Below are 16,808 nucleotides of genomic sequence, written 5' to 3' on the forward strand. Positions count from 1 at the left end.
AATGGGAGGAGGAGGCAGGGTTTTCCTAAGTTGCCTAGGGATTGTCTGTAAACTACCTTTCTCTCCAAGCCCTGTGAATGTAGAAGACACCTTTCCACCTGCTTTGAGTTTCCATGCGCCCAGGGACAGCTTCCGAGTCGGCTGGGTGTTCTCTCTGATTTCTTCCTCCCAGCCTTCCCAGGATTCCACCATCATCATCAGGCCCTCTGCTGTGCCCTTCCTCCCCACCACCAAAGTTCTCTGGACTTCCCCTTCCCTCAGTCTTCCATCTCCTCCTGCTGTACTGAGTCAAGAGGACAGAAAATATAAAACCCAACAAACCCTTACTGGGGTCTGACCCCCAAAAAGGCAGGGTGGCTAATGAGATTTAGAACACTGGGCTCAAGCCTGGGATCTACCTCTTCCTCTGACCCCAGAGAGCCTACCTAACATCCTGGGCCTCAGTCTCCTTGCCCGTAGAATTAGAAGGGTTTTACTTGTTACCTCCTTTGCAGGACTGGTATCAGGACTAAGTGGATTAATGGGTGAGGAATATACAAGACAAGGCAGAAAATTATCCAGCTACAGGCTGGTGTTTTTTTAATTCTCCTACCTGATTTTCATCCTCAGTAGGTGGAATGGCCAGGGGAAGGTATCATTCCTGTAACCCAGGAGCAGGTGCTGGGTAGGCTAATGACTGCGAGGCTACCTCCTACAGCCACATGCCCTTACCCACAGATAACAATCTTTCTAGAAGCTGCAGAGCCTGAGTCCAGCTTCAGGGCTGCAAACCCAGCCACAGTTTCAAACACCATGCTGGTGGAAAGCAGGGTGAGGTGGGAAGGTGACAAGGGAGAAAAGCCCTTGAACCGGAGAACAGGTTCCCGAAGAACCTGTCAATTCGGGCAGCTGGTTGAGTGGAGTCAGCCTGGGCTGCAGAGTCCAACACACTCAGGCTGAATCCTGTTTGTGCCACCTCCTAGCTGGTGGTACTTGGGTAGGTCACTCAGTGTCTCTGAGCCTTTCCTGTGAGACTTTTTGTGTGGAGGCCACCTTTAGACAACAGGCTTGAGCAACTGTGAGCCACCACCAAACTGAATCCGGACAGGCTCATGGGGTGACCCGCCTCAAACTATCCATTGGCCCTAACTAACCAGTGGGCTACTTCCAACCAGGCACAGTTACCAAAAAAGGGAAATTCCATAGATCCCCACACCTCCTCACCTTCCCTCTTTAAATACAGCCACCACTCACTACCTTGCAGACACTCTCTGCTTTCCTGCCCCCCACCCTTGCAGTGTATTCAATAAAATTCTATCTCCTTTGTTGTGCCTCAGGTGAACCCTTTCACTGCCCCCACTACTGGCCCCCACCGGATGGGGACCCCCTACATTTGAGGGCCCCCATCCGATCTGGGAGAGACACCACATTTTGGAAGATCCCATGGAATGCTTAGAAAGGGCCTGCCCTCACAGTGAGCAGGAGTCAATGCTTCTGCCAGAGGAGAGATTTTCAAGGTGAATCCGACGACATCACGCCCTTCCCCTCCCCTGTGCACACTGCCTCTCCCAACCCCTACCTCTGACCTCAGACTTCCCTCCAGCTGTGGGATTCTCCTCCACACACCACTACACTCCTTTTAGTCTGGGTTTTAACTCCTCTTGGCCCTCAGGGAACTTCCCCTTACCTGATTGTAGCTACTTGCTCATTTGAAGTTTTAAATAAAGCTTGTTATTATCCAAAGCCCGGATCTTTGTTGTGAAAGGAATAAAGTATATTTAGAAGCATTGGCCAGGTAAACCCTGTGAGATGCCAGCTGTATTATCATGTGTACAAATGTGGCCTAGTTGCTCTGATCAGTTGACTCACCTGCAAAATAGAGATAATAATACCTCTCTATCCAGAAAGTGTTGTGATGATTAAAGGAAATAATCCACATAGGCACAGGATTCAAACAACAGAGGCTTTTACATCCCAATCAACCCATCGTAAGTTGAAAAAAAAAAATATCTAGGTCGAAAGTGCATTTAATGCACCAGCATACAAACCATCATAGTGTTACAGAACAATCTATCATAGCTGCTAATTCAGGAAACAAACAGGTCCGCCCTGGCACTCTCTCCTGGGGAATTTGGAGGGGGCTGGACAAATCAAAAGCATAGCTCCTGGCTGGGTTTGCCAACACAATTACCAAACAAACTCGGATAAATTCTTCCCTGGAGAAGCCAGTAACTCAAGAGAGGAGGGTTTGGAAAAGAGAAAGGGAGAGATTTATTTCTGGTGCTAGCCGCTAAGGAAGGGAACAGGCTCAGGCCTTAATAACGGACTTCTCCGGGGGCAGCTACCCTTGGCGCAGCGGTTTGGCGCCGCCTGCAGCCTGGGGTGTGATCCTGGAGACCCAGGATCGAGTCCAGCATCGGGCTCCCTGCGTGGAGGGAGCTTCTCCCTCTGTCTGTGTCTCTGCCCCTCTCTCTGTGTGTCTACGAATAAATAAAATCTTTTAAAAAATAAAAAATAACGGACCTCTCCAATGGCAAGATGGACACTTAGAGGTTTATCAAGGTTCAGGAGGGTACATGCAAGAGAAAAGGCAGAGAGCATATGATCATGGATGGGGGTTGGTATGTGTTCAGCCCATGATTATGGGCATGGAAGGGAACATGTGAGGTGCAGTCTTCTAGACACTCCACTGCTATCAGGGCTTTTTTGGTCTGGCAATGGGAATGCTCCAGTCACTGTCAATGCCTTAAGAAAATGCAGTAAGAAATAACCATTGAGGTCTGTGGTCAATCAAGAGGGTTCGCTGACAATAGCTTAGCCTAGTCTACCTTGGGTGTGCTCAAAATATTACCTAGGATGCAAAGGGAACGTATTCAAATAAAAAGTCTGAAAGCTATCAGCAAATTGAGGAGGGGAAGAGACAAAAGCAGGGAAAGGATGTGTTTTGTTTTGCAGGAGCAGTTCCCCACTAGGAGACACTCAGCGGGCTGTTTCACCTGATAGCCCCTTCCATGAGCCGGTCTGAGCTGGATTGGAGCCAAAGACCTGGGAAGAAACCCTCCCTGAGTTGTCCTGAAGTTCCCTTTAGCTCATTACAATACTCCAAGATCTCCTCCTATAGATGGAGTTTTCTGCCATTTTTAAAAATATGCTGTGTAAGCACTAGCATGTTGACATGCTAGGCATGGCCAATGGAACTAAAGTGCTTATGTGAGGTCCCTGCCCCTTCCCCCAGTACACTGAATAAAAGCTTCCTATCAAGCAACAAAACACAAAGGTCGCCGAGGGAATGGAAGAAGATATTTACAAATGCCATATCTGATAAAGGCTTCGATTCCAAAATCTACAAAGAACTTATCAAACTCGACACCCAAAAAAACAAGTCAATTAAGAAGTGGGCAGAAGACCCAAGTAGACACTTTTCCAAAAAAGACCTCCAGCTGGCTAACACACATGAAAAGATGTTCAACATCACTCATCATTAGGGAGATAGAAATCAAAACCACAATGAAAGAAAAAATAAAAACCACGATGAGATACTGTCTCACACCTGTAAAGATGGCTAAAATTAACAACACAAGAAACAACAGATGTTGGTCAGGATGAGGTTCAGAAAGGGGAACCCTGGTACTCTGTTGGTGGGAATGCAAAATGGTGCAGCTACTCTGGAGAACAGTACGGAGGTTCCTCACAATGTTAGAAATAGGACTACCCTAGGGACGCCTGGGTGGCTCAGCGGTTGAGCGTCTGCCTTGGGCTCGGGATGTGATCCCGGCTCTGGAGATCGAGTCACACATCGGGCTCCATTGAGATCCAGCAATTGCACTACTAGGTATTTACCCAAAGGATACAAAAATACAGATTTGAAGGGATACGTGCATCCCAATGTTTGTTTGTTTGTTTGTTTGTTTGTTTGTTTGTTTGTTTTTGATAGCAGCATTATCCACAATAGTCAAACTATGGAGAGAGCCCACATGTCCAACACCTGATGGAGGAATAAAGAAGATGTGCCTACACACACACACACACACACACACACACACACACAGGAATACTACTCAGCCATCAAAAAGACTGAAATCTTGCCATTTGCAATGACACGGATGGAGCTAGAGCACATTATGCTAAGTGAAATAAGTCACTCAGAGAAAGACAAATACCATGTGATCTCACTCATGTGGAATTTAAGAAAGAAAATAGACAGGAGTGCCTATGGGGCTCACTCAGGTAAGCATCTGCCTTCAGCTCACATCATGATCTCAGGGTCCTAGGATCTAGCTTGGCATCAGGCTCACTGCTCAGTGGGGAGTCAATTTCTCTTTCTCCCTCTGCCCCTACGCCCACCTATTTTCTCTCTCTCTCAAATAAATAACATCTTTTAAAAGAAAAACAGATGAATATATAAGAAGGGGGTAAAGAAAATAAGAGACTCTTACCGACAGAGAATAAACTGAGAGTTGATGGAAGGATGTGCGTGGGGGAGGGGCTAGATGGGTGATAAGTACAAAGGAGGGCGCTCCTTATGATGAGCACTGGGTGTTGTAAGCAAGTGATGAATCACTGAATACCACTCCAGAAACTAATATTGCATTGTATGTCAACTACCTAGTTTAAATTTGAAACAAATAATACAAATTTTAAAATTAGTTAATTTTAAAATCAATTAATCTAAAAATTAATTAATTCATTAATTTTTATAAAGCTCCGGTACTAACCCCAGGAGAGACAGTGCCTTTTTTTTTTTTTTTTTTTAAGCCAGCTCTATACCTTACGTGGGGCTCAAACTCACAAGTCCAAAATCAAGAGTCTCACACTCCACCGAGCCAGTCAGACACCCCATTGCTTTGAGAGCTATACCCCCTGCCTCCTTACTTGAAACAAGTAATAAACAAGTAATAAAACATTCTTTGCTGGGATCCCTGGGTGGCGCAGCGGTTTGGCGCCTGCCTTTGGCCCAGGGCGCGATCCTGGAGACCCGGGATCGAATCCCACATCGGGCTCCCGGTGCATGGAGCCTGCTTCTCCCTCTGCCTGTGTCTCTGCCTCTCTCTCTCTCTCTGTGACTATCATAAATAAATAAAAATTAAAAAAAAAAAAAAACATTCTTTGCTTTCAATAGTTCCTTGGATTGTGCTCAATTACATGCATCCCAAGCAGCAAACTCCTTGAGTTTGGTTACAAGAATACTTGTATTAGTTACAGTTGGGCAAGGTCATCTAACCAAAAGCCTACTTGATAACAAAGTGTTGACTATCTCGAATATCTCATGTAATTTATATCGAATACTGTACTGAAAGTGAGAAACAGGATGGCCGTACAGGTACAGAATGGTTGTCAGGGTATCAGTTGTTTACCCTCGAGATCCTGTGGTTAACTGGGAGCTGTGGCTGCCTGCTACCCAGTATCATGAGAGAGAATTGTACCATATATCGCAGGCCCGAGGACAGATCCAAATTCAAAAATCGAAGTACAGTTCCTACTGAATGTGTATCATTTCATACCATGGTAGAGTCAAGAAGGTGTAAAATGTATCATCATAAGTTGGGGACCATCTGTACAGTATTTTATAAATTTAAGATGTTATCCATTGAGATTTTATTTACTTACGGAGGGAAGAAAGAGAAAAAGATGTGCAGGCACGTGTGAAAGAAGAAAGAGAAAGAAAAAGGAAGGAAGGAAGGAGGGAGGGAGGGAGGAAAGAAGGACAGAAGGACAGAAGGAAGGAAGGAGGGAGAGAGGAAGGAAAGGAAAGAAAGATCCCAAAATGAAGTCACTTGCCCCTAAGAAAGCAAATCAAGACTTAATTGCAGGAATGAGACTTTTAACCAGTCAGTCTGGAATTTTCTGATCAGCACCAGTGTGTAATCTGCAGGATGGCCCTCCAGCCTTTCCCCTCAAAGGCAGGCGACCTTGCCTGAAACACTCCTTTCCTCTTTTTTGGTAATGACTTCCTGCCCGTTCCCAGTTCTGCCTATAAAAGTTTTCCATTTTGTACAGCTCTCCTGAGCCCCTTTCTACGTGCTATGTGGGATGCTACCTAACTCGTGAATCAGTGAATAAGACCAATTAGGTCTTCGAATTTTGTCAGTTGATTTTTTTTTGTTTTTTAACACATTTACTGGCAGTGACCAAGCAAACTTCTGACAGCATTTGAGGATGAGAAACAGGCGTGGCACCCGTGAAGCTGTTGTTTTCTCTTTCTCGCTGGTCCTGTGGGTGGTGGGTCAGTTCTGAGTCTGAACTCTGCTCTCTCTGCATCAAGCTCGAACCGAATTTACTTTGCACAGTTCCTTATTTGGTTGGAAATCTCAGCCCTTGGTTTTGTCCCAGATTCCATGTTGGGGACTGCTGGTGGCCACTGCAGTCCACCATTTTAGAATCAGTCTGCGGTCCCCATTCTTTGGGTGTGCCGGTCAGTCCTTTCCCCAGTCCCAGATTCCACACTGGGAACTGTTGATGGTTACCAATTGGAGTCCAACTGGGTCCACCTTAAATTGAAGTGGATCCAGTGAGTAAAAGCTATTGGTAATGGGAATCTTGGAAGCCAAAGAAGCCACAGACAGAGGGCATGGGTGGAGAATTTAACAGCTGTTAGGGAGTGCCTGGCTGGGTCAGTAGGTGGGACATGCATCTCTTGATCTCAGGGTTGTGAGTTCAAGCCCCACATTGGGTGTAGAGATTACTTAAAATAGTTAAAAAATAAAATAAAATAGGGGCACCTGGGTGGCTCAGCGGTTGAGCTGCTGCTGCCTTTGGCTCAGGTCATGATCTAGGGATCCTGGGATTGAGTCCAGCATTGGGCTCCCCACGGGGAGCCTGCTTCTCACTCTGCCTATGTCCCTGCCTCTCTCTGTGTCCTTCATGAATAAATAAACAAAATCTTTAAAACAAAATAAGATAAAATAAAACAGAGATCCCCAGGTTAAGATAAGTTGGTCATAGAAAGAATTAGACTGACACTCACCCACAAACCCACAAACCCCAAGGAGATTTCTGTGTAAAATATCACACAATCCCCAGCCCTGCAGCACATCACTCTTAGGTATTAATCTGGCACCAGGGGATCCCTGGGTGGCGCAGTGGTTTGGCGCCTGCCTTTGGTCCAGGGCGCGATCCTGGAGACCCAGGATTGAGTCCCACATCGGGCTCCCAGTGCATGGAGCCTGCTTCTCCCTCTGCCTGTGTCTTTGCCTCTTTCTCTCTCTCTCTCTCTCTGTGACTATCATAAATAAATAAAAATTAAAAAAAAAAATCTGGCACCAAAACACCCAAAACGACTTCGTTAAAGGAAATAGATCTCTTATTTACTTACTTTAAGGTTTTTATTTAAGTTCCAGGTAGTTAACAAAATAGGACCCTTTAAATATAAAGAGCTAAACACGCCATCTTCCAGCAAACCTGCTTACTTTGTGTCTAAAAACCAGAGTCCTGGAAGCTGTAGCTATCTACAAAAATGGCAAAATCTTACTAAAAACCTAGAATTACAGTGACCATTCTAGGGAATGTTTCAATCAAAAAAAAAATCATTTATTTAAGAAGTGCACATGAAAGTAAGGGTTCCTGAATTAAACAGAATAGCATACTTATTTGGTATGCAGAAGTTTCTAAAAGGCTTCAAGATTCCAAAATAGCTTTATTAAAAGATTCATTACAGCGCAGCCCTGGTGGCTCAGTGGTTTAGTGCCACCTTTGGCCCAGGGCCTGATCCTGGAGACCTGGGATCGAGTCCCACGTCGGGCTCCCTGCATGGAGCCTGCTTCTCCCTCTGCCTGTGTCTCTGCCTCTCTCTCTCTCTCTCTCTCTCTCTCTGTATGTGTCTCTCATGAATAAATAAAATCTTAAAAAAAAAAAAGATTCATTACAAAAAGCCAATGAAGGGCACCTGGGTGGCTGAATAGGTGAAACACCTGCCTTCCACTCTGGTTGTGATCCCAGGGTTCTGGGACCCAGCCCCACATCACTTAGCCCCACTGCTAAGCGGGGAGTTGAGCCTGCTTCTCCCTCTGCCCCTCCCCTTGCTCGTGGTTTCTCCCTCTCTCTCAAATAAAAAAATAAAATCTTAAAGAAAAAAGAAAAAACAACCAAAGAAAGAGCCAATGAAACGTTAAAGACCTAAGAAATACCAAAAATAAAATACAGTAAGACAAACATAACTCCTACTGTTCCCTTCTAACCTTCTTTATCTGAGATCTTGCTTGTTTTGCCGCTTAACTGCCTTTCTACTCTACCCTAAAGAGACTGTTAAAGTTACCTTTTCTATAGGGGTTTTTGTTTGTTTTTTGGTTTTTTAGAGATTTTATTTATTTCAGAGTCAGAGCGCATGAGCAAGTAGGGGGCAGTGGTTGGGAGAGGGAGAAGCAGACTCCCCGCTGAGCAGAACCCATGGGCTCTATCCCAGGACTCTGGGATCACAAGGCAAGCCCAAGACAGAGGCATACCCGACTGAGCCACCCAGGCACCCCTTAAAGTTACTTTTTAAGATGAAACTCCCCGGGGCCCCTGAGTGGCTCATGTTGGATCATCTCAGGTCATGATCTCAGGGTCCTAGAATCAAGCCCCACAGCTGGCTCCCCGCTCAGTGGGGGAGTCTGCTTCAGATCCTCTGCCTCTGCCCCCCACCCCATCCACTTGTGTGCATATACTCTCTCATAAATAAATAGATAGATGATAGATGATAGATAGATAGATAGATAGATAGATAGATAGATAGATAGGAACTACCCAAGGATTCAGAAGATCCTACTCAGTGTCTTTCTCTCCTTAGTCAAAGGCTGAACTTAGTGTCATAGATAAAGAGTTTCCTAAGCCTAGGGAGGACCCCCACAAGTTTTTTGAAGAATTTTGTCATTATGGGGGCCTATGACCCTGGGCTGCCAGATATTTATCATTTATGTACTTGTTGAAGGACCCAGCAAAGGTCAAAAATAGACGCAGGAAAGCAAAATGGCAAAACCCCACGTTTGGCATTCAAGATCTTCAGTCTAGAACCTTCAATATGTTCTCATAGATAGAAGAACTTGTAAAAAAGCAACTGATCTTTGACAAGCCATTCCGAGAGTTTTCCATAGTTTGTACTGATTACTCTGTTATTCAAATATGCAAACAGGGGCATCGGGCTGGCTCAATAGGAGGAGCATCCAACTCTTGATTTGGGGGTTGTAGGTCCAAGCCCCACACTCTGTGTAGAGATTACTTAAAAATATAAATCTTGGGCAGCCCGGGTCCCTCAGCGGTTTGACGCCACCTTCAGTCCAGGGTGTGATCCTGAAGACCCAAGATCGAGTCCCACGTCGGGCTCCCTGCATGGAGCCTGCTTCTCCTTCTGCCTGTGTCTCTGCCTCACTCTCTGTGTGTCTTTCATGAACAAATAAATAAAATCTTATAAATAAATAAATAAATAAATAAATAAATAAATAAATAAATAAATAATAAATAAAATCTAGGGACCCCTGGGTGGCTCAGTGGTTGCGCGTCTGTCTGCCTCCGGCTCTGGGCGTGATTCCGGGGTCCTGGAATCCAGTCCCACATCAGGCCCGCTGCGAGGAGCCTGCTTCTCCGTCTGCCTGTGTCTCTGCCTCTCTCTTTCGCTGTGTCTCTCATGAATAAATAAATACAAATCCTTAAAAAAATATTGAAAATAAATAAAGCTGGGAGACTTTAAAGCTGGTTTGGAAGCTCTCTTCCTCAGGTCACTGAACCTGCTCTAGCTGCCCTGTTTGTAAGTGGATTATCTCCAGATTAGTGGAGGCTAGAAAGGCAGAAGAGAAGATGGGAGGGCACCAGTCTGACTGAACTCGTGACAATAGTTGAACACTCTGAAAGAACTTTGGAACAGGATTGTAAACCAAGACCCACCACGCTATTCACTTTATAGCTACAGCAGCTCCAAGGCCAGGCATCTATTTTTTTTTTAATTATTTTTAAAGATCTTATTTATTCATGAAAGACACACACACACACACACACACACAGAGGCAGAGATACAGGCAGAGGGAGAAGCAGGCTCCATGCAGAGTCCCATGTGGGACTCCATCCCAGGATTCCAGGATCACACCCCGAGCCGAAAGTAGACGCTCAACCACTGAGCCACCCAGGCGTCCCTTAGGCCAGGCATCTAAAAGAACACCTTATCCTCCCACATTGCACCCTTCTCCTTGGGCTCCACCATCAAAACACAGGCCCAAGGATTGATGTCTCAGTTGTAATCAAATCGAATCCCACATCGGGCTCCCGGTGCATTGAGCCTGCTTCTCCCTCTGCCTGTGTCTCTGCGCCTCTCTCTCTCTTTCTGTGACTATCATAAATAAATAAAAATTTTAAAAAAAAAAAGAACAATACAAACTCATAACTTAGAAAAGTCAGATCAAAATGGTTTTTCTGGTAAACAGGACTTTTTCTATTAATTTTTGTGGGGAAGACATTGAAGATTTTTATTTGTCCTTGACAAAGTTCCAAATGACCTTTCCTCCTTATTTTTTTTCTTTTTTTTTTTACATTTTTTTTTTAAGTTTTATTTACGTTACTCCCTTAAATAGCTAAGGGGAAACTACAATTAAATTAATGGGTTTGTGCAGTACGGTCAGAAATAGTCACTATTTGTCCTGGCTGAAACCTGACAAGATAGTTGAAAGGATTCAATAACACCATGATCACAAATTTGGCCAACTGGAAGCCAATATTCAAAGCCTGATAGGAATTTTTGTAAGACGTTCTCCCCTAAGCTAAGTACCTAGAGGGGGGACATCTGGGTGGCTCAGAGGTTGAGCATCTGCCTTTGGCTCAGGGCGTGATCCCAGAGTTCCAGGATCGAGTCCCACATCGGGCTTCCTGCATGGAGCTTGCTTCTCCCTCTGCCTATGTCTCTGCCTGTGTCGCTCATGAATAAATAAATGAAATCTTTAAATACATACATACATACATATCTAGAGGGAAGAAAAACCTTCCAACCGATGATATCACTTAGGTGGCCACCCATTCTTTAAGGAATTAAAAATAGCTGTCCCTGGGACATCTGGGTGGCTTAATGGTTGGGTGCAGGCCTTCAGACCGGGGCGTGATCCTGGAGTACTGGGATCCAGTCCCACATCGGGCTCCCTGCATGGAGCCTGCTTCTCTCTTTGCCTGTGTCTCTGCCTGTGTCTCTGTGTGTCTCTCATGAATATATAAATGAACTCTTAAAAAAAAAAAAAAAGCTGTCCTTGCTTTACAGATCTTACAAAGCAAAGCCTACTTGCTGGATGGCTCCAGAATTGTTATTCAAAGTTCATCTAAAAAAAAAAAAAAAGTTCATCTAATCTTTTTATCAATTCCCCTGCCTCCCCTATTTATCTCGAAAAGTATGTAGGAGCTTGCATTTCTTTCTCCCTGTGCCTTTGAGATGTAAATGTTCTACTAGGGTAGACAATCTTCCTGATGTACAAACTTCAGGGAGGTAATTCTTATCAAAAGAAAAAAAAAGGGATCCCTGGGTGGCGCAGCAGTTTAGCGCCTGCCTTTGGCCCAGGGTGCGATCCTGGAGACCCGGGATCCCACGTCGGGCTCCGGGTGCATGGAGCCTGCTTCTCCCTCTGCCTGTGTCTCTGCCTCTCTCTCTCTCTCTGTGACTATCATAAATAAATAAAAACTTAAAAAAAAAATGTAAAAAAAAAAAGAAAAAAAAAAGGAGGAAAGGTCATTTGGAACTTTGTCAAGGACAAATAAAAATCTTCAATGTCTTCCCCACAAAAATTAATAGAAAAAGTCCTGTTTACCAGAAAAACCATTTTGATCTGACTTTTCTAAGTTATGAGTTTGTATTGTTCTTTTTTTTTTTAATTTTTATTTATTTATGATAGTCACAGAGAGAGAGAGAGAGGCGCAGAGACACAGGCAGAGGGAGAAGCAGGCTCAATGCACCGGGAGCCCGATGTGGGATTCGATCCCGGGTCTCCAGGATCACGCCCTGGGCCAAAGGCAGGCGCCAAACCTCTGCGCCACCCAGGGATCCCATGAGTTTGTATTGTTGTATCTAATTCATGGTAATAGTTTTTTTTTTCTTTTCTTTTCTTTTTTTCTTTACTCTGCCCAGCTTGATATATTTTTTCTAAATAAACACTACCCCCAATCTGGAACTTGAAAAAATGACCCTAAGATCAAGAGTCACATGCTCTGCCAACTGAGCAGGACAGGCACCCCCAGGGCAATCATTTTTAAAATCTATCTATCTATCTATCTATCTATCTATCTATCTATCTATCTAAGAGAGAGGGAGAGAGAGAGGAACACAAGTAGGGAGGAGCAGAGAGAGACAAGCAGACTCCCTGCCAAACACAGAGCCGGACTCCGGGCTGATCCCATGATGCTGAGATCATGAGATCGTGACCTGAGCTGAAATCAAGAGTTGAATGCTTAACTGATGAAGCCACTGCAGCGCCCCATGGCAATAATTTTTTTTGGGGGGGGGGGGGCAATAATTTTTAAATGCAAGTCATAAGGTCTCTGTTTACATCTTTCATGTACTTCTGTGTATGTGCTATAGACATGTGGTATTTGGGGGCACATGTTGGCTCAACAGTTGAGCATCTACCTTTGGCTCAGGTCGTGATCCCAGGGTCCTGGGATCAAGTCCTGCATCAGAGTCCCTTCAGGGAACCTGCTTCTCCCTCTGCCTATGTCTCTGCCTCTCTCTGTCTCTCATAAATAAATAAATAAATAAACAAACAAACAAACAAATAAATAAATAAATAAAATCTTTGAAAAATAAATAAATACAACAATTTAGCTCACATATTACGGGCACCCTCCTTTTCTCTGTCTAACCGCTAGAAGATTCCAGAAACTGCTTTGCAGACTCTCCTCAGAGGTTTAGAAGGTAAGGGTGAGAAAAAAAATAGTGAGGAATTGGGTTGCATATATTGGTAGTGAGAGCTGAGATCCTGAAAACTGTTTGCTGCTGCTCCCGTCTCTCTCCCTCAGTCATCAAGTCCTGTAGCAGAACGCTCGTCAACCCGGAAGGTACACGTGCGTTCCAGGAGAGTCTTGTTAAATACTCTGTGGCTCTGCATTTCCAACATGCTCATGGGACCCTGGTGCTGCTGGGGTAGGGACCGCATTTTGAGCAGCAAGGTGGCAAACTGTCCCACCTCAAGTCATTTTTTCAAAATTATTTGTGGGACGCCTGAATAATTGGCATCAGCGGCTGAGTGTCTCCTTTCGGCTCAGGGCGTGATCCTGGGATCCAGGAGCAAATCTCACGTTGGGCTCCTTGCAGGGAGCCTGCTTCTCCCTCTGCCTGTGTCTCTGCCTCTCTGTGTGAGTGTGTCTCATGAATAAATAAATACAATTTTAATAAAATAAAATTTTTAAAGATTTTATTTATTTCTTCATGCAAGACACAGAGACATAGGCAGAGGGAGGAGCAGACTCCCTGTGGGGAGCCTGATGTAGGACTTGATTTCAGAACCCCAGAATCACAACTTGATCCAAGGGCAGACTTTCAACCACTGAGCCACCCAGGCGCCCCATTTTTTTTAAGATTTTTATTTGGGGGACACTTAGGTGGCTCAGCAGTTAAGTGTCTGCCTTTAGCCCAGGACGGGATCCTGGGGTCCCAGGATCGAGTCCTGCATCATCTCCCTGCATGAAGCCTGCTTCTCCCTCTGCCTATGTCTCTGCCTCTCTCTCTGGGTCTCTCATGAATAAATAAATAAAATCTTAAACATCAAACAAAAATGGCTCAAGGTGAGGGGTGCCTAGGTGATCCCATTTGGTTAGGTGTCTGCCTTTGGCTCAGGTCCTGATCCCAGGATCCTGGGAATGAGCCCTGACTTTGAGCTTCCCACTCAGCAGGGAGTGTTTCTCCCTCTGCCCCTCCCCTTCCATTCATGCTCTCTCTCTCTCTCTCTGTCTCTCTCTCAAATAAAATCTTTTTTTTTAGCCACTTTTGAAACAAGGTATCTTTCACTAGTCTCTCCAGCCAGGTCTCTTCCACTAGTTATGAAAGCTGGGGTGATGGAAAGAAGCTGATGCAGCCATGCAAGGGGACAGTGAAGGCAGGGCTGCCACAGGACCAGGCAAAATATATGCAATGGGGCCTGGACTCGAGGGTGCTGTCCTCCTCGGCTGGTGGGGACTCAATGCCCTCTCAGATCCGAGGACCGAGCACAGGAGCCCCTGGAGTCGGCAACCATGGCACCAACAGATGTTCTCTGGTTGTGCATAGGCTTCCCCAACAGCTGGGTGAGGAGTGGATGTGGCTGAATGGCGGCAGAGAGGAATGGAAGAGCATGAGCATGGCAGATGCCCCTTGTGACCAAGGACAAGGTCACATTTACCTGTGTGATCCCGGGCCCGCACAGTGACAGGTGCAGAGCAGGTGCTACACCGAAGAATTGGGTGGACCAAAAATTTCATTTTATGTTATTATTTTATTGAAAGACTTATTTATTTGAGAGAGGAAGAGAGGGAGAGAGGAAGAGAGGGAGAGAGGGACAGAGAGCATGAGCAGGAGGGGCAGAGAGAGGAGAGAGAATCTCAAACAGACTCCAAGCTGAGCACGGAGCCTGATGTGGGGCTTGATCCCAGGGCCCTGAGATCAGGACCTAAGCCGAAACCAAGAGCTAGATATTTAACTGACTGTGCGACGGAGGTGCCTCTGAATCAACAAATTTAAAAACAGGTTTTCAGGGCAGCCCCGTGGCTCAGAGGTTTAGCGCCACCTTCAGCCCAGGGCCTGATCCTGGAGTCCCGGGATCGAGTCCCACATCGGTCTCCCTGCATGGAGCCTGCCTCTCTCTCTTCTCTCTCTCTCTCCCCCCATGTCATGAATAAGTAAATAAAATTTAAAAATAAAATAAACGAAAGAAAAATAGGAAAGAAAGGGAGATCCAGAAATAGATCTAAATATATATGAGGACTTTTTGGTATGATAAAGGTGGCATCTGAAAATGATGATTAGATGGGCTCTTCCATATATGATGCAGGAACCACTGGGTAGCCATCCAGAAAAAATAAAGTCAGATTAATACCGGAACTTATATACTGGGACAAATACGAAGCGCGCCAGAGATAGAAATGCAAAAAATCAACAATTCTAAGGACAGTGAGCAAAGAATATGAACACTCAGTTCACAGCAAATAATAGTGGATGTGAAGCACATGGAAAGATGAACAATCTGGCTTATGAAGACACCACTGCATACGATGCAAGAGTTTGATAACAAGACGGTTGGGCAAGGCCGTGGGGAACATGCATTGGATGAGAAAGCTAGCTGTACCCTTCAAGTCTCTGCCCCTGGCTTATCATTCCCGACTCCCTTGAAGCGATAGTAAGTTGGACACTTGGAAAGGGCCTGACCGTCACACTTGCTCTAACTTTGCAGGCACTTTGGTCTGTGCCCATTGACGTGAGCAGGCTAAGGGAGACCCATACTAACCAAACACACGAGAAGCTGGTGTGTGAACTAGAAGGGGAAATCATTGTTTATTTTTATTTTTTAAAAGATTTTATTTATTTAATCATGAGAGCGAGAGAGAGAGAGGCAGAGACAGGCAGAGAGAGAAGCAGGCTCCATGCAAGGAGCCGGACGTGGGACTCGATCCTGGGTGTCCAGGATCACGCCCTGGGCTAAAGTCAGTGCTAAACAGCTGAGCGACCAGGGCTCCCCGAAATAATTTTTGAAAGATTTTAGTCATTTATTTGACACAGAAAAAGAGAGAACACAAGCAGGGGGAGTAGCAGAGAGAAAGAGAGAGAGAAACAAACTCTCCACTGGGCAGGGAGACCAATGCAGGGCTCAGACCCAAGACTCCGAGATCATGACCTGAGCCAAAGGCAGACGCCAAAGCGACTGAGCCACACACGTGCCCCGAGAAATCATTTTTTTAAAAATTGTATTTATTTATTTTTAAGTAGGCTCCACGTGCGAGTGGGACTTGAACACAGGACCCTGTTCTAGAGCTTACATGCTATGAGGCTAAACGGCAATAAATAAATGTATAAAATGTCAAGTGACGCCGTGCTGTGGAATACAGGAAAGCCAGGTAAGGGAGAAGCAGGGGCCCTGGGTGGATGAGGGAAGATGAAGCACAGGACTCTCTGCCAGCTGTTGATAGTCTCCCTTTCCAGACGAGGAGGCTACAGAGAAAGGACCTGCCTGACAGGTTTTGGCCTGCGTCTGGTTCTCACCGATATACCGATATACCGTATGCGGAACATGTGTCGTGGGCCACCTGGGTGGCTCAGCGGTTGAGCTTCAGTCAGTCTGTGGCCCAGGTGGTAATCCCGGGTCTTGGGATCGAGTCGTGCATGGGGCTCCTGGGAGGGACCCCGTCCCTCCCCCTGCCTATGTCTCTGCCTCTCTCTCCCCCTCGGTCTCTCATACATACATACATACATACATACATGCATGCATGAAAGAATGAATGAATGAATGAATTGAATCTTAAAAAAAAGAAAGAAGCCTGTATCCTTACTGCTAATAATCATGTCTGATAAGTTGTCATCTCATCATGTCCCGGTTTAGAGATGTCAGATGGAAGGGTTGACGGAGGAGGCCAGGTGACTCGCTAGGTCCCACAGGTCCGCAGGGCTTAGCGCCCACGCACGCCAGCTCCACGCTCCGGGGCGCACCCGCCCCACCCCCCACCCCCGCCCGCGTCCCGTCGGCGGAGGCAGCGGGCAGAGGACCCCAGAGGACCCGTGTGTCAGCATCGGCAATGCTCAGTCTCCTCGTGGGCCTGACTCAGAAGAACCATTCCTCGTTTGTCGGCGCCCCCGGCTTCCTCGGCCTAGCCTGCCCCTTGCACTCGCCAAGCTGTGTGGTCTCGGGCCAGTTGCCTAACCTCTGCCT

This window comes from Canis aureus, chromosome 16 (assembly GCF_053574225.1).
Source record: "Canis aureus isolate CA01 chromosome 16, VMU_Caureus_v.1.0, whole genome shotgun sequence".
Classification (NCBI taxonomy): Eukaryota; Metazoa; Chordata; class Mammalia; order Carnivora; family Canidae; genus Canis; species Canis aureus.